At 44.9% G+C, this 19,949-nt stretch overlaps 1 pseudogene across 1 annotated transcript in view; it reads right to left on the bottom strand.

Moving 5' to 3' along the window:
* Window positions 1-19,653, bottom strand: part of LOC309799310 (quinone oxidoreductase-like protein 2) — a 40,174-nt pseudogene extending 20,521 nt beyond the window's left edge. The window contains exons 1-9 of the transcript in view: window positions 19,319-19,653; window positions 19,127-19,235; window positions 16,966-17,062; window positions 15,261-15,319; window positions 14,418-14,483; window positions 13,339-13,448; window positions 12,382-12,463; window positions 7,687-7,854; window positions 5,021-5,246 (exon numbers count right to left, since the gene is read on the bottom strand). The product of the transcript in view is annotated as a quinone oxidoreductase-like protein 2 (transcript). The remainder of the gene's footprint in view (window positions 1-5,020; window positions 5,247-7,686; window positions 7,855-12,381; window positions 12,464-13,338; window positions 13,449-14,417; window positions 14,484-15,260; window positions 15,320-16,965; window positions 17,063-19,126; window positions 19,236-19,318) is intronic.
* Window positions 19,654-19,949: the final 296 nt, after the last annotated feature.

Raw genomic sequence — 19,949 nt, 5'->3', positions numbered from 1 at the left:
CTGCAAAAGACAAAACTGTAGGGAGAGAAAACAGACCAGTGGTTTCCAGGGGCTGTAGGGGTAGGAGAAGGGGATTGATGACAAAGGGGCACAAGGGAACTTTCTGGAGGGATGGAAATGCAGGGCAGTGGCTACATATGTCTCAAATTTAGAGCAAATTTTACTGTATGTAAATTATACCTCAATAAACCTGACTTTTTCAAAAAAGTCAAGCCATGTATTGTTAAACACAAAAATAAATAAATTTTCAAAATTAAGTGTCTGCCTGGGTTCCTTAGAAAATAGAGCCTGATCAAAACATATCCCCTAATACTACACTGCAATGCCAGGGAGGCAGGGGTGAGGGGAAAGTGGAGTAAATGACAGAAGAAGGAAGAGGAACCACAAGGTGAGTGTTACCGATCCTGAACTGGTCATAGCTTCAGAGGGACATGCAGCTGGTTGTCATTCACACGGGGCCTCTCCAGAGAGGCCATATGGGACCCAAGTCACATCAAAGCAGCCATCGGGAAGAGGAAAGCAAGCAATTTGTCTCCTGTCTCTCATTTGTCCAAGCTTGCCCATGGGGGAGCTCCCCCACGTTTCTGGGTTGTGTTACCCAGACCCCCGCATATGGTTTCTGGGGAAGCCAGAGCTTCAGCAGCTCTCCCCCTGATGAGCAAAACAGCAGCTTTGCCTAAGATCAGCCCTATCCTTGGGGAAAGCATGAGCCAATCAACAGTGTCAGGAGATGGACCCTAGGGACAGGGCCTGGGCTGTCCTGCTGCAGGGATGGGAGGAATGTGACAAGTGGTCAAGGCCTGGGGCAGGTGGGGCTGGCTGACGTGGGGAGGCCCATTAACTGGGTCTAGAGCAATGGGCTAAAATTAACACTCCATCTAAACTAAGAGAGTAATTTAATTTTGTAGAGTATTCCACAGATACACTTGAGAAACCTCAAACAAACAATTTCTACCTATTAAATCTGTTCATGTGGTGATCTCACCCAACCTTCACATAATAAGTTCAGATCTGTGAGGTTTAAGTACTGTATCAGGTAGAGATGTGTGTGTGCAGCTCCCTACAGAAAGCAGACTTGGCACGTCTAAATAACGCCATCCTCTGAACAGATCACGGGGCTAATTCATGATCCACCTGTCACAGCACAGATATAACCCTTCAGGAAACAATAAATTCTACTTAAAATTCAAAATCTAAAGACTGTGTCTCTAAACCTGCCCTCTAAAGTGTCAATGCAAAAGTGTTACAGTTCAGGGACCTGAAAAAGCTCAATTTTGTTACTTTATAATGACTACATATTTTGCTTTAAAAATGTTTACTATATGCCTTTATGTGTATTATCTTATTTAATCCTCAACCCCAGGAGGTTGGGTATATTACTGCCCTCCTTACAGATGAGGGAACTAAGTCACAAAGATGTAAGTCATCTACCCACAGCCAGTTAAGTGGCAGCGCCGGGGTGTGAATTCTGGGGTCTGATCCTAGAGCCCCATACTCTCAATCATTCATTCAACAGATATGTGAGTACCTGGCAGAATCTGGAGATACGGAGGTGCCACAGCACACGGCCCCTGCCTCCGTGGAGTCTATGGTCTATGGGAATGACAGGCATTGCACAAGTAGTTACGCGTAGATGAAGGAGAAGCAGAGAGGGTTATACAAGTTCACACCCTACGCCTACTGGAAAGGCTACGGTACAAAGTATGTGGTCATATTGAGACAGGCTGGGACCTGGGACCCTTTGCTGCAGTGTTTGCACCTGGACAAATGTCTCCTCGAGCAACAGACTACAAGGAAACTAATAAGGGACTAAAAATAACTGCACGCATGCACAGTTGGGGCCAATTATGAACAACAAGATACAAACAGACCAAAAATCCAACTGCAGGGCTTCCCTGGTGGCGCAGTGGTTGGGAGTCCGCCTGCCGATGCAGGGGACGCGGGTTCGTGCCCCGGTCTGGGAGGATCCCACATCTAGCGGAGCGGCTGGGCCCATGAGCCATGGCCGTTGAGCCTGCGCGTCCGGAGCCTGTGCTCCGCAACGGGAGAGGCCACAACAGTGAGAGGCCCACATACCACAAAAAAAAAAAAAAAAAAAAAAAAAAAATCCAACTGCCACTTCCGAGGTGTCAGGGGCAAAAGCCAGGTACTGTGCGTGATCCCTGCACACAGCACCACCAAGGGGGTGGGCAGACCACCTAAGCCACGCCTCTGGCCTGACCCCTGGATCTGCCCCAACCTCACCCCATCTAAGGCACCAGCTCGCCCCACCTCAGGGAGCGATCAAGGGAAACTGTTACTTGTTTTTGCTCCCTGGTGCTGCCTGAATTTCTTGTCTGGCATCATCAATTTCTATTGCCCAAGGAGTCCAAGAACTCTGGTCGGTAACAATATTAACGTCAACTATCAAGGTCAAACCTGTAAGTCCGCATATTCAGGAGAAAATATAAGCTAGGAAGCATTGGTGTCTCTGGTACTATATAGATATAAGTACAGTGGTCATTTTCCAAGCCCAAGCAGGTTCTGATAAATAATTGTTTCCAATATGTTAATGGATTTACATGAAAAAAAATATTACCCAGGCTTTAAAGTTCAGTGAAATTAATTATAATTTCATTTAATCATCTTCATTTTAAAAGAACAAAATATATAAATTCTGGTACTGCTTAGGAAATTTCAAGATTCCTGGTCATTTTAACAGTGAGATAGTTCATTCACATAGATGATTCCATGATAGATGGATAAACTTCATACTCTAGAATAAGGTTTCTAAGAAGCAATTTCCTGGCTTGTTTGAAGAGAGAGTTTGACATAGCCATAAGGAGCTCCAATTCTGGAGTCAGAGACACACCTGGACTGGATTCCGGGTCTGTCATTACTACATACAATAGGGCAGGTTTCTTAGATCTACAAGTCTTGATTTCTTCATCTGCAACATGTGATAAAAATGGTTCATACCTCAAAGGGTTGTTGCGAAGATTAGGTGAGAAGATGCCTGTAAAGTGCTTAGCACAGTTCTTGACCCATAATAAGACCTAACATCTGTGAGCTGCTATTATTATTATTATTCTAAATGGTTTGCATATTGAAAGAAGCAGAAAGGGAAGAAATAGTAAATGGATGGTGTGTAAATGAGATGCTTGAAATATGTTAGGGAGCGTGGCCTCGAGGAACAGTTGATAACAGGAAGGTCAGCAGAGTGGGAAGAACTAGAAAAATCCTATGTGCCCTCCTCAGTGAAAATGTAGGCAAATGGAAGCTGACAGCAGGTTAGTAATTTGTGTTTAAGAGAAGAGAGGGTATCAGTGTGGATGATTAAAACCGTAATCTGCCTCTGGCTTTTTCTCTTACCAGATGCACCTAGAACACGCCAAAGCAGAGAAGAAACAGCACAGACTAGCACGTGGTTCCACTCTGGTACTGCCTAACTGTGCTTATCCGCCATCAACAGGTGTATGTGAGCCTCAGGTAAAGCAAACCTCAGTTTACGAGTCACATAATAAAAGCCACAAGATGCAAAGGGATCCAGAAATTCTCTAAACTGGTGGTTTTCAAGTTTTTAAGCCACAACACCTTAAGAAAAGCATGAATAAAAAAATAAAAATGTGCAGCTACTCAGGCCTCAGCAGCAGAAATGGAGTCCCAGAGCCCAAGAAGCTCAAGTCTACACCTGCAACCCCCCATCCCGAATGTGGCTCGGAATATAATCTGAAAGCCACTGATACCGTCCTACCCCTCACATTTTTTTTTTTTTTTTGGCCATGCCGCACGGCTTATGGGATATTAATACCCCGACCAGGGATTGAACCCGGCCCTGGCAGTGAAAGCGCCACGTCCTAACGACAGGACCGTCAGGGAATTCCTGCCCCTCAACTTTAGAGATGTGGAAAGTGAAGGTCAGAAAGGTGAGAGGACTTCCACAAAGTTGTAAGCAGATGGGGACAGAGCTAAAACAGAATCCAACAGTTTTCTGATGGCCAGTCAGGCTCTCTTTTTACCACTGAACATTACCTTCTTGACTGACATACCAAAAAGATGAGGAGGAAAGTAAAACATGTTTGAGAAGAATGTGCCTCATCATAGGAGAAACATAAAAATGGAAGGCTGGAGAGCAATGAAGCCTGGCAGCTTGGGCTCCACTAATCTGCATATGAATGAAACACCACCTCCGTCAATGGCTGACTAGAGTTACCAAAACAGTTTTTTGAACATTAAAACAAATTAAGCCAAAAAAAAAAAAACCTTCAGCAATTCCCTGAAGGTCCAGTGGTTAGGACTCAGTACTTTCACTGCCAGGGTCCAGGTTTCTGTCCTTGGTTGGGAAACTAAGGTCCCATAAGCCACAAGGTGCAGCCAAAAGAAAAAAACCCTTCACAGTGAATGCCTAACAGAATCACATTTACAATTATACTGCATATGAATGTGCACAATTATACTTTGGAGGAAGTTTAAGCCACACTAATGTGACTGTGAGGGAATGAAAAAGGGCTTGAATAGCCAATGAAATTAACGACAGTGACTAATGGATGAATTATAGTCATATGATACTGAGCATGATTTTGGTGTTCTGTTCACAGAACTCCAGCTTAAATCATCTGGTTGTACTTTAAAGGAGTCTGTATTCTAAAATCAAAGGTCAAGTTAAGTGCTTCCTTTTTAGACTTGCATGTTGTGAAGTTCAGAGTTCCTATCAACACAGGTAAATTATTTTCTAAAGTACTATCACATCCCTCTATTTAAGACACCAGTGATGTAGACAGAGCCCTCAAAATCCAGCTCCTTCAGGGCCTTCACAGTTTCAGTTTCCCACTGGCTTACTAGGCCTGAGTATACAGCCATACAACCCAACAGGGAGAAATGCTATGACTCTGCAGCCTGTGAGACCTCATTATTCTGCATTGTGTTTACTCTTTAATTCCATAAAAGGAGGATTTATAGTATCTAGAGAGAAACTATCCAGTAGTTTGGCACAGATTATTTCCTGGCCTTATCTATATCACATCCCTTAAGAGCGTCTCACTTCCTCCAGCTTAAAAACCGCTGCAATGTATGGCTGGATGCGCCCTTCCTGGCAGTACTGAATTGCTGACAGGCCTCTGGAGAAGAGGGGAAAGTTCTGGTCCTGGTATTGGCCCCAGTACAGCCCCATGGCAGAGGTATTCTTCAGGAGCAGAAGACTGGCCGGCACAGAAGCAATGGTTCCTCCAGCAAAACCCACCACCACAATCCTGCCCTCCCATGCCAGGCTGAGGGGAAAAGGAGAAGAAAAAAAGATTATAAAAGGCAATGTGGGCTTCCCTGGTGGCGCAGTGGTTGAGAGTCCGCCTGCCGATGCAGGGGATGTGGGTTCGTGCCCCGGTCCGGGAAGATCCCACATGCCGCGGAGCCGCTGGGCCCGTGAGCCATGGCCGCTGAGCCTGCGCGTCCGGAGCCTGTGCTCCGCAACGGGAGAGGCCACAACAGTGACAGGCCCACATACCGCAAAAAAAAAAAAAAAAAAAAAAAGGCAATGTACATTCACAGCCATTAGGATGGCTACTATTTAAAAAAAGAAAAAAAAACAGAAAAATAAGTGTTGGCAAGGATTTAGAGAAATGGAACCCTCATGGACTGTTGGTGGGATTGTAAAATGGTGCAAATGCTATGGAAAACAGTATGGAGGTTCCTCAAAAAATTAAAAATAGAACTACCATATGATCCAGCAATCTCACTTCTGAGTCTATATCCAAGAGAAGTGAAAGCAGGGACTTGAAGAGATATTTGTACACCCATGTTTACAGCAGTACTATCTATAATAGCCAAGAGGTGGAAACAATCCAAATGTCCATCAACTGATGGATGTTTAAACAAAATGTGTTATATACATACAGTAGAATATTATTCAGCCTCAAAAAGGAAGGAAATCCTGTCACATGTTAAAACATGGATGAACCTTGAGGCCATTATGGTAAGTGAAATAAGCCATTTACAAAAAGACAAATACTGTATTATTCTACTTATATGGGGTATCTAAAGTAGTCGAATTCATAGAAGCAAAGTAGAATGGTGGTTACCAAGGGCTGGGGAGAAGCGGGGAAAGAGGAGCTGTTGTTTAATGGATATAGAATTCAGTTTTGCAAGAAGAGAAACTTATGAAGATCTGTTTCACAACAATGTAAATATACTTAACACTACTGAACTTACACTTTACAATGGTAAATGTAGCAAGTCTTTTGTTATGTATTTTTGACCACAATAAAAAAAACACAGAATGAGGGGAGAGAAAGCAATGTACATTAATTCAGAGAGACAAAGTAGGTTTTGGGGGTGGGGGCAGTTGTGTAATGGGTACAGAGTTTTTGTTGGGGATGTTTACACAACATTGTCAGCATGTTTAATTGTATACTTACAAATGGTTAAAATGCTAAATATTAGGTTGCTGTAAATTTTACCACAATTAACAAAAAAACAACATGCATTAAACACCCAGCTGGGAATTCCTATTGACCTTACAAACTGGCAGGGGTGACCCATTCTACACCAAATTGTATTCCTCAGTAGGAAAGTAGAAAAATAAGCCATAAGCAAGATAGTAGGAGGTCAGAGAAACTAGCCAGTCTTGTAAGGGAACCCACTTTAGAATCAAAGCTGTCTATTTAACTACTCAACTACTTTGTGGAAGGGAATCAGGTATAAATAGATATCATTCCAATGCTGAACAACTCAGTTTGAAAATTTTGAACTTAGGAAGCAAGAATAAGAATTCAGACACTCTCATGAAGCATCATTTGCTTTACACTAAGGCTTACTTTAGGCCTCATTTAATTTATATACTTTTCTAGGGAATTTTGAATAATTGACAAAATACTATTACCTGGAAGGCAAGAGAAGGGTATGTATTAGCAGTCCTCTGTCCTGGCTCCCCATTTAGTCAACACACTCCTCCCTTTGCCTCCTGTCTAAGCACAGCAGTGGGCACAGTGCAGTGATGCACAGGGGCTATAGAACCACATGGATCCCTTCTGTGGGCAAGCTGCTCTCTCTGCTTCTGTTTCTTCTACTTTAAACCAAGATAAACCACAAAACTGTGCTTACCAGGATGACACAAGAAATGAAGCTAACATTATCAGAGCCCTCCAGGGTCCCTGGTTGAAACAGAATGAGAATTGGTGTGGTTACAGCAGTCCCATGAAATCTCCAGTGATTTTTTTTTTTTAATAAAACAAGTCAAGGAGACACCTATAGTGGTGGCTGCTTCAGAAACCAGTAAGATCAAAAGAGTCTGTACCTTGTTGCTCAGTGAACTGGGAGACTGCCACCCCAGTCATTCTAACATCTGAACAATGATCTCCTCAAGAATTACCCACACCACGTATATAAAGTAGTTAGTGGGGGCAGGCATAGCTGAATTTAACACATGTATAATTTCTAAAACACTTGATATTGCCAACTAGAGAGTCCGCAGTCGTTTTCTGGATATTTTCCAGTTGGCTATTTTGTTTTTGCTATATTTAAGCATTTCCTGATTTTCCCTCTGCTTCTATTCCTTTTCATCCACCCACTCAGCTGTTCTCGTTGATGCCGGTGGCTACAGGAAAAGTGAGCAGCAAAGACAAAAAGGAAGCAAGGCCAGAAGGAAGACAGAGGTCTGGAAAGGTTTCTGCAGAGCCCCAGGTCTAGCCCACTCGGGAGGACGACTGCATGTACCTGCGGAGAGCCTCCAGGAAGATATCTCCTTCCACGGTATCAATGACCACGTTCACCCTGCCACTGCCCACCAGCTTCCCCACTGCTTCCTTCAGGCTGCCCTGACTGTAGCTCACGATGGACTGTGCACCCCTCTGCATCGCCAGCTTGCATGGCTGCAGCTATTACCTACATAAAGAACACAGTGCTTCTGATGGTCCAGAATACGTACCAAGAAGGCTCACCCCACCCACCCAGCCTCCAACTAAAGAAGGAAACCAGAGTGACCTCACTGTCCTAGCATCAGCCTCAACCCAACACATAAGGCCCGTCATACAGCACCATCACAATGGCCCCTCCATACCCACTGGCAACGTGATCCACATTTCCAGGAATCCTGGAACCCCAGTGGGTCTAGCTAGGCGACAGTTCAGGAGACACTCACAAATTCTTCTCCAAATGCAAATTAAAACCACCATTTATTGAGTACCCACTATGAGTCAAGTAGTAAGGACACAAGCTAAATAACAAGCTTAGAGTCAAAAAAGCAAGATCCAGCAGTATGATGGCGGAAGGACAGAGGGGTCCAGAAGTGCAAGCTAGAGGTATCTAACCTCGATCTACAAGATCAGGAAAAACTTCTCAGAGGGTAAAACATGATTCAATGGAAAGATCTTGAAGTCAGACAGACCTGAGTTCAAATCCTGGATCTGCTACTAACTAGCTGTATTACCTAAGGCAAACTACTTAGTAAGAACCAACACTTACATGGTGCTTACTATGTGCCCAACACTATTCTAAATGCTTTACATATATTAATAACTCATTTAAACTTAATATCCCAATAATATTGCATACTATTATTATTCCCATTTTAAAGATGAAGAAACTGAGTCAAAAGAGGTTAAGTATCTTGCCCAAGGTCACACAGCTCATGGGAGGCAGAACTGGGATCCAAACCCAGGTAATTTGTCTCTAGAGTTCATACTTTTTTTTTTATTTTTTTTTTTTATGCGGTACACGGGCCTCTCACTGCTGTGGCCTCTCCCGTTGCGGAGCACAGGCTCCGGATGCGCAGGCTCAGCAGCCATGGCTCATGGGCCCAGCCGCTCCGCGGCATGTGGGATCCTCCCGGACCGGGGCACAAACCCGTGTCCCCTGCATCGGCAGGCGGATAGAGTTCATGCTTTTAACCTCTATTTTGCCTGCCAACTCCTCTAAGCTTCAGTTACCCATCCATAAAATAAGATAAATTTTTAAAATTAAATGGAATACTGTATATAAAGCACTTAGAAAACAAAGTGTTGGATAAACTGAATCTATTGTTACACATATGCAATCGTTTATTCTATTTAAACCTCATAAGAACCTTATGGGGGAGGTACAGTGACTCCCATTCTGTAGATGGAAACAAAGACCCAGAGAGGTTAAGTATTGGGTCGGCCAAAAAGTTTGTTTGGTTTTAAGTAAAAATAAAAGACACATTTTTCATTTTCATGAAGAACTTTACTGAACAATGTATTCACTAACCGAACAAACTTCTTGGCCAACCCAATAATTAAGCCAGGATCATCCAGGTAGTAGGTGATAGAACAACTATTCAAATCCAATGCTGCTGATTCCAAAGCCCATGCTTTTCCACTCCATCACCCTGGGAGAAAGCCATGCCTAAGGCCTGCCAAAGATGGCATAGATGGCTGTGGGCGATACTGTGAGGAGATCTGGGGTTTGGAAGTCTCCAGAAAATCTTCAGACACTCAAGAACTGCCTAGAGGTGCCTTATCCCTGGGCAGCATCCACCAGCCCAAGAACTTTGGCCCCAAGGTGACATTCAGAATGTGCAAACACCCAAGAACATCTGTGCCCTTAAAAAATTCCAAACTCACCCATAACTATTTGAAACTGAAAGCTACCCTCATATACTTCCCCGTGGAGCCCTCAAACATCTGCATTTCACTGACTGCTATCAGCACACAGTGCCATAGAGGGCAGACACCAGTCGAGGGTCAGGCATCTGATTCTAACCCCAGGATTCTCTGTAGGTCCCAGTGAGGCCTGCTGTGAATCATTTTCTCTCTTGGTGACTCACCTTCTTTGTCTGTGAAATAGGGATAATAAACACTTGCATTCCCCATCTCCCAAGGGGTCTGTGAGGACCAAGGGTAAGATAATTGCTGTGGAGGCAATGTGAAAGCAATATGAAATACTGTGAATGAGAGGTGTTATCAAAATGACCTGTTCCAAGCAGGTGACATCAAAAATAATGATGACATTATTTGTTTGTTTGTTTTTGCTTAAAACCATTATTGCTGCTAAAGAAAATCCAGCTTAATTTCAATATCTGAATTAAAGCAAATGTTTCTCTCTACTTAACTTCCTATAACTATTTAAAACAAATGGTAGGGACTTCCCTGGTGGTGCAGTGGATAAGACTCCATGCTCCCAATGCAGGGGTCCTGGGTTTGATCCCTGGTCAGGGAACTAGATCCCACATGCATGCCGCAACTAAGGAGCCCACCTGCCGCAATAAGGAGCCCACCTGCTGCAACTAAGACCCAGTGCAACCAAAAAAAAAAAACAAAAGTAGCAGAATCTCCTTCTAAAAAAAATTAAAAATAGGGCTTCCCTGGTGGCACAGTGGTTGAGAATCTGCCTGCCAATTCAGGGAACACAGGTTCGAGCCCTGGTCTGGGAAGATTCCACATGCCGCGAAGCTACTAGGCCCGTGAGCCACAACTATTGAGCCTGCGCGTCTGGAGCCTGTGCTCTGCAACAAGAGAGGCTGCGACAGTGAGAGGTCCGCGCACCACGATGAAGAGTGGCCCCCGCTTGCCGCAACTAGAGAAAGCCCTCGCACAGAAACGAAGACCCAACACAGCCCAAAATAAATAAATAAATAAATAAATTTTTTAAATTAAAAATAAATTTTAAAAATGGTACAGTTTTATCTTCCCAGAAATGTTAAATAGTCAGTGGTTCTAGACAATGAGACTAACTGTGGTCTCCCCGCTGAGAGGTGCTAAAAGCCCTCACTTTTGAGTTGACATGTGTTAATACTCCATGAAGAGCCTCCTGGTATCTAAGACTGCTTTCAGAACTCATATGTCCTTCCCAAAAGAAAGTCAGTGTGAGAAAAGAGAGCTGCCACCTGGAGAAATTCCACACCAGTCCAATTATCACCAAACCTGTATAGCATCTTGGCGCCTCTGGATACCCCAACCGCAGGCTACGCAGGAACCTCACACTCAGCACATCCAAAACTGAACTCACCACGTCCTCCTGGGTTCTCAGTCCCAACAAATGGCAAATCCCCAAGTGCACCTAGTTTGCGCCTTCCCACTCAATGTCTAATAATAACAGGATCCCTTTTTAAGGGATCCTCCATGACACACCATGCCCTCAAACAGGCACATGGCACGAGTGACCTCAATATTCCCACAACCACCCAATGAGAAAGCATTATTGTACAAATGAGGAAACTGAAGCTATTAAGCCAGAGACAGAGCTAGAATTTGCCCCTCAGTCAGGCTAATGTCAAAGTCCTTGTTCCTTCAACTACATCAGGATGCTCCCCAGTCACCAAATTCTCTATTTTCTTCTACTTTGGTATCTCTCTGGTCACCGCCTCCAGTGCCTTGTTTCAAGCATCATCACCTCTGGCTTGGATTGCTCCAGGAATCTGTCCTATTGCCTCTGACCTTGCCCCTCTCCCTCATCCCCACTGCTACCAAAGTGAACTTTGCAAAATGCAAAGATGATCATGTCACTTCTCTACAAAATCCTCAACAGCTTCTGCAGCTTCCAAGAAATGTTCAAATTCCTCAGTGCGTCATGATCTTATCTCTGCCCCCCTCCCTAGAGTCATCTCCCACTGTTCCCCACACACATCCTTCGCTCCACAGATGCTATTTGCAATTCCCTGGATGCATCACGTTAGTATCTATGTCTCTGTCTTCTAATATGTCCTCCCACCACTAAAATGGCCTTCCCTTCCCCTCTTCCTCTATTCGACTGCTATCAGTCCTGCAAGAGTCAGCTTAAATGTCCACCTCCTCCAAGAAATCCTTCTTCTCTAATACCCGCAGCCTCCGAGAAAAGCCCCTGTAGAGAGGTGGGTCTTTCTTTCATGTATTTATTCATTCATTCAAGAAATAATTATTGAGTGCCTGCTAAGGTCTCGGCACCATGCTAGGTGCTGGGACTGAAATAATGAATCAAACAGACACTCCTCCTGCCTTGATGGGGATTACAGTCCGGTGGGAGGGACACGTTGATCTAATAATGACACAGGTAAAGGATTAACCACATGCTATGAAAGAGAAGTACAGGATGCTATGAGACCACATACAAATAGTCCAGGGGAGGGGAAAAACATCTCCTGAGGGACAAAGAATACTTCTCCAAAAAAGCGACATCTGAGTTTAAATTTGAAGTTCGGCGGGGGGACAGTTTAGAGCATTATAGGTAGAAGGAATAGAATCTTCAGAGGTTGTGAAGCGAATTGAACCTTGCCAGGTTCTAGCAACTTAGAAAGATGAGTGGTTTACTCCTAAGTCCCCTCACTAGTCTGCAAGCAAACAGATGGCAAGACCCTACTCTAGGTTACTTCACATCCCCAGTAACTTGCACATGATTTTTAATAAATAAATGAATATATTCCACGTTTGAAAACAAGAGGTATGATATTTTTTAATGGAGAATCAAACATGCAAATACCTTGGCCTGAAGAATATTTGCTGCCACATCAACCACGGCAAGGCCTGCGGCTCCAGCTGCTGCTCTCGCTAAAACAGTTCCTCTGTGCCAGAGAAAGATGAGTGTTACTCAAGAAATCAAAAATCATCCAATGGTATGATTTCATTAACATTTTGAAGCTAGGACATTTTCAAGCAAGAAGAGAACTGAGAGGCCATTTCATTTGACCCTTCATGTACATGTACACATATATGTATGCTCTCCAGCTTCTCAGGCTGGGTTATGTATGTAGATCAGTGCTAATTTAGTCCAGTCTTGAAGACTTCCCAGGTAAGGGTCCTTAATCTCTCTAGGTAGTCTCTTCCTCACTGAAGTGGCAGCCTTCCTTTGCACTACCACTCCAATTCCTGCCTCATAAATTCTGTCCTAAAATCATTCTCCTACTAAACACTGCCAAATTTTAGAAGGTAACAGCCACTGCTCAACTAAGCCCATCTCCCTGGATCAATTCTGAGGCTCTCTGAAAAGAGCAAGAAGCTGTAGTTATGCTCCAGGTAAAGTGGGAAATTCAGCACCTCTGAGTTTGAAATATCCCAGTTAGGTACACCCAACCAAGCCTCACAGAAACAAATACCACAGGCTTCCATTAAAACCAGAGTGAAGCGAGTTTAAATAAACCAGCTCGCTAAAATGTAAAGTTTTCTGGGAGGTGATATCCAGAGGGGTCAGAATTGAGGGACAGATTTCTCCAAATACATATTGGCCAAGTTCACAGTCTACCATTCCCTCTCAGACAAAAGGATATCCCCACTGCCACCAGACTCCAATCTTGGGTCACTCGCTACCTTCCTTCGGCCTTTCCTCAGATAGACATGAGGTAAGGGTCAGGGAAGGGAAAGGAAGGGGCAAGGTCTTGATGGACACTTCTGGTATCAGAGAAGGTACCATCTAGCCCTCTATTGTCTACACAGTCCTCACCCAGGCTGGGTATGGGCCTGACACTCCAGGGCCAAAGTAGCAGTGCCATAAGATACCGGCCGGGCAGCAGCTTCTCAGAGGGGGACCCTTTCTGGAATCTGCCACAGTGCCTGTAAAAGAGATAACAGTGACTTAGAGATTAAGCACCTGTACCTTTTCATAAAGGCTGCTCAATATATATATTATGATTTGATTTGCAAAGGGCAACACATGTCAGGAACCAAGCCCAGTGGAAGTCAAGACCAAGCAAGCAGTGGCCAAGTTCAAGACTTGGGTGCATCACTCTTCGAAAATCCTAAGGCTGGCATCTGGATCAGGAAGGAACCAGCTTATAGAGGAGGTAACTAACACAGGCCACTGTAGTATAATGAGTGAACTGGACGGTATAAAAATTTTACCTCACATAAAGCTGTTTTTTAAAAAAGTGTACCGTTCACCAGTAGGGGGCATCATTCACATCCTGCACAAATATACCCCACCCCCGGGTTCGTGCCCCGGTCCAGGAGGATCCCACGTGCCGCGGAGGGGCTGGGCCCGTGAGCCATGGCTGCTGAGCCTGCGCGTCTGGAGCCTGTGCTCCGCAGCGGGAGGGGCCACAACAGTGAGAGGCCCGCGTACCACACACACACACACACACACACAAATATATATATATATATACCCCACCCCACGTCCACGCTGGCTGGCAATGTTCCCAGGACTCTCTCTTTCACAAGCTTGATGTGGGGAAGAAACCCATTACATCCAGCTCAATGCCCCAAACCAGTTTTTCTACCAAAACCACCTAACTATGGTCCAGTTGGAGAGCCAGTCGGTTGCTCCGGGGCTCAGAAAACAAAATGCCCTTCTTCATTAAACCACTCCACACAAACAAACCTCTGTGCAGGTGTTGTCACACCGATATAAAGAAGGGGTTTAGCATTTGAAAGAAAGAAGCGCTTGGCTGAGAAACAAGATATAACCAAAAGAATACAAAGAAAGAGAGGGAAAGGAGAAGAAGGAATGATGGATAGATGAAAAGTAAAGAAAAGAAAGCATAAAAAATATCTCCAAGGATTAGTATTGAGAGGTAGGGCTACCTTGTGGTCAGTGATGCATTCTTCAGCCATACCATTAAAGCCACTCACGCCAATAACTCCATCTCCCTGAAGGGAAAATACCATTAAGGGTATGTTCAAATGCATGCCCTTGCTATTTATCCCTTCCCAAATTAATCCAAAAAAGAAAGAAAATCTTTCTTTCTGACCCACTAAGACACAGGTTCCCTTAATTACCTGTTCAGTGTTACTGTTCAGTAAATAATTCAGCCATTTTCTCACTACCCCCATCAGGTGGCCAAGACAATCTGAGCACGTTTTGAACAATGATAGGATTGAGCAAGAAAAAGACTAATATGGGGCTTCCCTGGTGGCGCAGTGGTTGAGAGTCCGCCTGCCGATACAGGGGACACGGGTTTGTGCCCCGGTCCGGGAAGATCCCACATGCCGCGGAGCCACTAGGCCCGTGAGCCATGGCCGCTGAGCCTGCGTGTCCGGAGCCTGTGCTCCACAACGGGAGAGGCCACAACAGTGAGAGGCCCACGTACCGCAAAAAAAAAAAAAAGAAAAGAAAAAGACTAATATAAATTAGAATCCCAGTGTTCATTTCTTTCACATGAAACTGAAACTTGAGAATTCTCTATCCTCTCAGTAACTAAAAATCCAGGTGCTGCCTTTTATTAGTAATAAAAAATTTAACGAAGCCAGGAACTTCCACAGACTTCCTTCCCTCAATTCAGAATTAGTTTCTCCCTGCTCCGTCTCGTTTTCCCTTTGGTGTCTGCTGGCAAAGTCCAGGAGAAGCAAGACCCTTTGGCTACAAATGAGGTTAGCACATTTCTCATAGTTACCCACACATCAATTCCCTAGATTCAACTAATTTACCTCTTTCACCGTGCTGACATCTGTGCCTGTCTCCAATACTGTCCCAGAAAACTCCATTCCTAAAACAAATTGTTTAAAGATTAGGTTATCTGTAAAGCCCAGCACAAGAGATGAGAAAATCCTGATCAACAGGCTGTCCTATGAGTAATCTGGAGCTGAGAGGGTTTGTGTTCCCCCCACCCAGGAAGAAGGGTAAGAGTGTTGTACCCAAAGCACAGGAAAGTGAACTAAGATTTCGTGCTAACAACGTGAAAAGCTATAGTAGTCCCATTCTTACTGTGACACAAATGAAAATTTTAAGAATGGGCAAAAGCACAGAGAATCATGGGTACACAAGTACTTTTGACCTTGATCACTGGGGCCTTGGGTTCCTACAGCACCTCAATGACAAATTCATCATATTGTATTTATCTGTTTCCATGTCTCCTCTTCTGAACTATGAGGCCCTCGAGGACATGAATTATATTTATTCATATAATACTTGGCTCAGTTGGATGAATTGGTGTTGTCTGCCCTTTCCTCTTCCACCTCCAAAATTTCTGAATTTAATTATCATACATTTCCCACTTGAGCCGCCAGAAGAATAACTCAATTGAGTATGACATCTTCCCCCCATCCAGCATTTCAACAAATAAAAACAGAGGGAAATGGTTCCAATTGTTGAGACTTAACCAAGTACCCTAAGGCCAAAACACAGCAACTGTTTTGCAATCACTGTATCCCTAATAGTATATATCTGTATAAAATATACATGTACTGTATATTTACAGTATATAACTGTATATTACTTATATATATATACAGATATATACTAAACTATACTTATATCTCTTTTAATAACTTTCAGCAACAAAAATCAGTCATTGGTCCACATATTCAGGATCTAAATGTAATCAGATTGGGCATAATGCAAATCAGAGAGCAGGCTGCTAAGAAATGTATAAATTGTTTCTTTCTGATCCTCCGGTATTAGGTTTCTTTGGGAATGTATTCTTGAGGACTGAGAGTTTTAGCTGCAACCAGATGTTTATGATCCTTCAGGGTAAAAACAAAATTGAGGCACTGTCAAGGAATGAAAGGGAATGACTATGGCCAGTGATGGTTCTGATCAGGATTCTGGTGAGCATAATGATATGTAAAATTGTATTTGTTCATTTAAGCATTTTTAAAGTATTTATTAAGGGGTGGATGAAATAAGTGAAGGGGATTAAGAGGTACAAATCTTCAGTTATAAAATAAAAAGCCACAGGGATGTAATATATAGCATAAGGAATATAGTAAATAATATTGTAATAACTTTGTATGGGACACATGGTTACTGGACTTACCATAGTGATCATTTCATAATGTATGCAAATGTCACATCACTGTGTAGTACACATGAAACTAACATAACATTGTACATCAACTGTATTTCAATCAATCCATCAAGTATTTATTGAGCATCTACTATGAGCCAGATACAAGAGTACTAAGGGGGCGGGGGGTGGGGGGAGGGCAATAATGTTGAGCAAGACAGTAATAGAACCTTCCCTCACAGCACTTGCAATCTAGTGATTCTAATGAGTAGTGAGGCTGACATATCTAAGACACCACTGACAGCAGGCAGACACTGCAATCTTAGTGCCCAAGATGAAGCACATGGTTCTGAAAACACTCTATATCTTCTTCTTTTGAAGCAGTCACTTGGCCCCTTCCTACTCACCAGGTGTGAAGGGAAGTTGGGGCCTTTCCTGATACTGATCATGACAAGCCAAAATATCAGCAAAGTTAACCCCACAGAAATGGACATCAACTCTGACCTGCAAAGGAAATAGAGCAAAAAGGCAGAGCAGTACACATCTCTGGAGACAAAGTTCATTCAATTATACCATAGTATTTACTGAATTTACTGAATGCTTACTATATGCCAGGTACTGAACTAAGTACCAGTGTACATTCATGAGGCAGAATGGACAAGGTCCCTGACCTCATGGAGCTAAGAGTATAGCAGAGAAGACAGACATTAACCAAATAATTATGAGGACTTATGTGTTAAATTACAACTCCTACACAAAATGTTAAAGATAGAAATATACAGTGCCATGAAAGCACATAATGGGGAGATTTGACCTTTGGGGGAAGTCAGGAGAATCCCCTGTGTAACACTTGACCTAAGAACAGCTAGGAGTTAACTATTCAAAATAGGGAGGTAGGGAGCCTGGCACAGACAAAAGCAATGGCATGTGCAAAGGCCCAGTGGTGGGGACAAAAGAAAAACCAGCTTAGTGCATAAAGAAGAGAAAAAGATGGGGCTAGAGAGCAAGGCCCACAGCATCTGAGGGTTTGTAGGGTTTGCTGAGGATCTTAATCTTTAGCGTTAAGAACAGTGGAAGCCATTAAAAGATTTTAAGCAGAGGGTAACATGATCAGCTGTTTTGGGAATCAGGAATTCTAGAAGCTAGAACAGGATTCCCCAGCTTATGTGTTTCATGACAGAGCTAGAGCAGAGGCAGGCCTGCAGCAATTTCTCTAGATCTTGTTAAGCAGTGGTTCTCAAAGTGTGGTCCCCAGATCACCAGCTTCAGTGTCACCTGGCAACTTGTTAGACATTCAAATTCTCAGCCCCCGACCTACTGAATCAGAAACTCTGGGGACAAAGCCCAGCAATCTGTTTTGACAAGGTAATTCTGATGCAGCCTGGAGTTAAGGAACTACTGTCATAGACCAACCCAACTCAACAGGGCTTGGAATCACGGCAGGAAGTGAAGGCTGAGAGACAGAATCGGTGACATTCATTTATATATGTTTGTTTACATTTCCCGTATCATACTGTGGTGACCTTATTTATGAGAAGATATTTTATGGGCAAAATGGATTCATTCAACAATATTTTAAGCATCTGCCACATGCCAGGCACCCTTCCAGACTATTGGGATTTAATGATGGATAAATTCTCATAGTCCCAGCTCTCAGGAGCTAATTTCTGACACAGCTGTCCCGACAAATAACAGAACAAAGGAGCCCAGCCCTCAAGCCTATGCACATGGTGTGCATGACACAGTTGCTGACATGTACAGCACCTATAAATCCTCAAGCCACTCCACCCTGATTCAAGGTGAACATCTTTCAGCATGTGAATCCCAGGAAGCAGACTGGCTGCTGTCCTGCGCTCACCCAAATAATCTATTTAGTCACAGGGTCCGTGTTAGTGACACTTCAGGGCTGCAGTCACATTTCTCCCTCTCACCAGCGGTCCCCAACCCTGAGACTCACTGCCTGCTTCACCTTGTCAGAGGTTCTCATTCTCCACGCCAGATGACAGTGTTACCAAGGTGGTCAACAGGCAAAGCCAAAGTGGCTACCCCATTTTCCACCTCCCTAAATGTGGTTAAATGCCCACAACCCTAATATAACCCCACCCACCCCAAATCACTGCAGTACACCAGGGGAGGGAACAAGGCACATTATCATGTAAATAGCGTTATCGGGCTGGCTTGCGGGGAGGAGGGAGGGCAGATAATTAGATGCTGATATTGAAGAAGAGGAAGCAAAGCATGGGGTGCATTTATCTGTGCTAAATCAATAACTCGCAGGTGGTTATGCAAAGTCGTATGCAAATCAGAATTCTCTGTTTCTAAGGCAACAGCTCTGGGGACTTCTACATTTGTGTTTTGGGGAACAATCTTCCTTTTGCGCTTCGGCCTTTTTGTGACCCCAGAAAGGGCCTTTCTAGAAGCCCAGCACGAAGTTGCGCTCCAGTCTCGCGGGCGCCCCCTAGCTGAGCACTCGGGAACTCAGTTCCGGTCAGGAGCCCGCGGGGCTTGGGTGGTGGCCGCGGAGAAGGGGGCGTCTAGGGGGTCCCGGGGCCAGGCCAGTCACCCTACCTCGGGGGGCCGGAGATGGCGGGGGACCGCCTCCTCAAGGGCCAGGGGCTGCTTCAACTTGGCGCCCAGCGCGGCGCGGTAGTGCCTGCCGCAGCCCTGCCCGGCCCTCCTGCAACGCAGAACAAAGGGTCGGGTTACTGGGGGCGAGCCGGTTAACGCCTTTGGGGGCTCCGTGGTGAGTCAGGGCCGCACCTGCAGAGCCACGCCTGAGGCAAGCACCGTCCCCACGCCAGGGCCCCGCGCAAGTGTCGCCAGAGGGGGAGGTCCGAGCGCGGCAGGAAGAGCAGGACGCCGCCCGCCCCGCCCCGGCCGCCGGGGACTCGCGACCCGACCCAGGCTGGCGGCAGCGGCCGGGACCGCGCCACGGGCCAGTCCCACCCGCGGGGGTGCCGCGCTTCTCCCGGGTGCCCGGGCCCCCTGGTCCCCCGGGGCCCCCTGAAGGTGGAGCCCACTGTGGAGTTGGGGGCGGGGATGGAGGAAGATGAGTAAATAGAAACAGATCCCCGGAGATTAACCTTTGTTGGCATTTTTGTAGCAAATTCAGGAGACTTTAAAAACCACACATGGGGGCTTCCCTGGCGCAGTGGTTGAGAGTCCGCCTGCCGATGCAGGGGACACGGGTTCGTGCCCCGGTCTGGGAAGATCCCACGTGCCACGGAGCGGCTGGGCCCGTGAGTCATGGCCGCTGAGTCTGCGCGTCAGGAGCCTGTGGTCCGAAACGGGAGAGGCCGCAACAGTGAGAGACCCGCGTACCACATGCATGCATAAATAAATAAATACATATATACATACACACACATACCATACTTGTCGGTTATTTATT

The sequence above is a fragment of the Mesoplodon mirus genome (assembly GCF_964341445.2).
Source record: "Mesoplodon mirus genome assembly, chromosome: 3".
NCBI classification, from domain to species: Eukaryota; Metazoa; Chordata; class Mammalia; order Artiodactyla; family Ziphiidae; genus Mesoplodon; species Mesoplodon mirus.
Note: the sequence above shows the minus strand (reverse complement) of the source record. Positions and strands in the feature narration are given on the sequence as shown.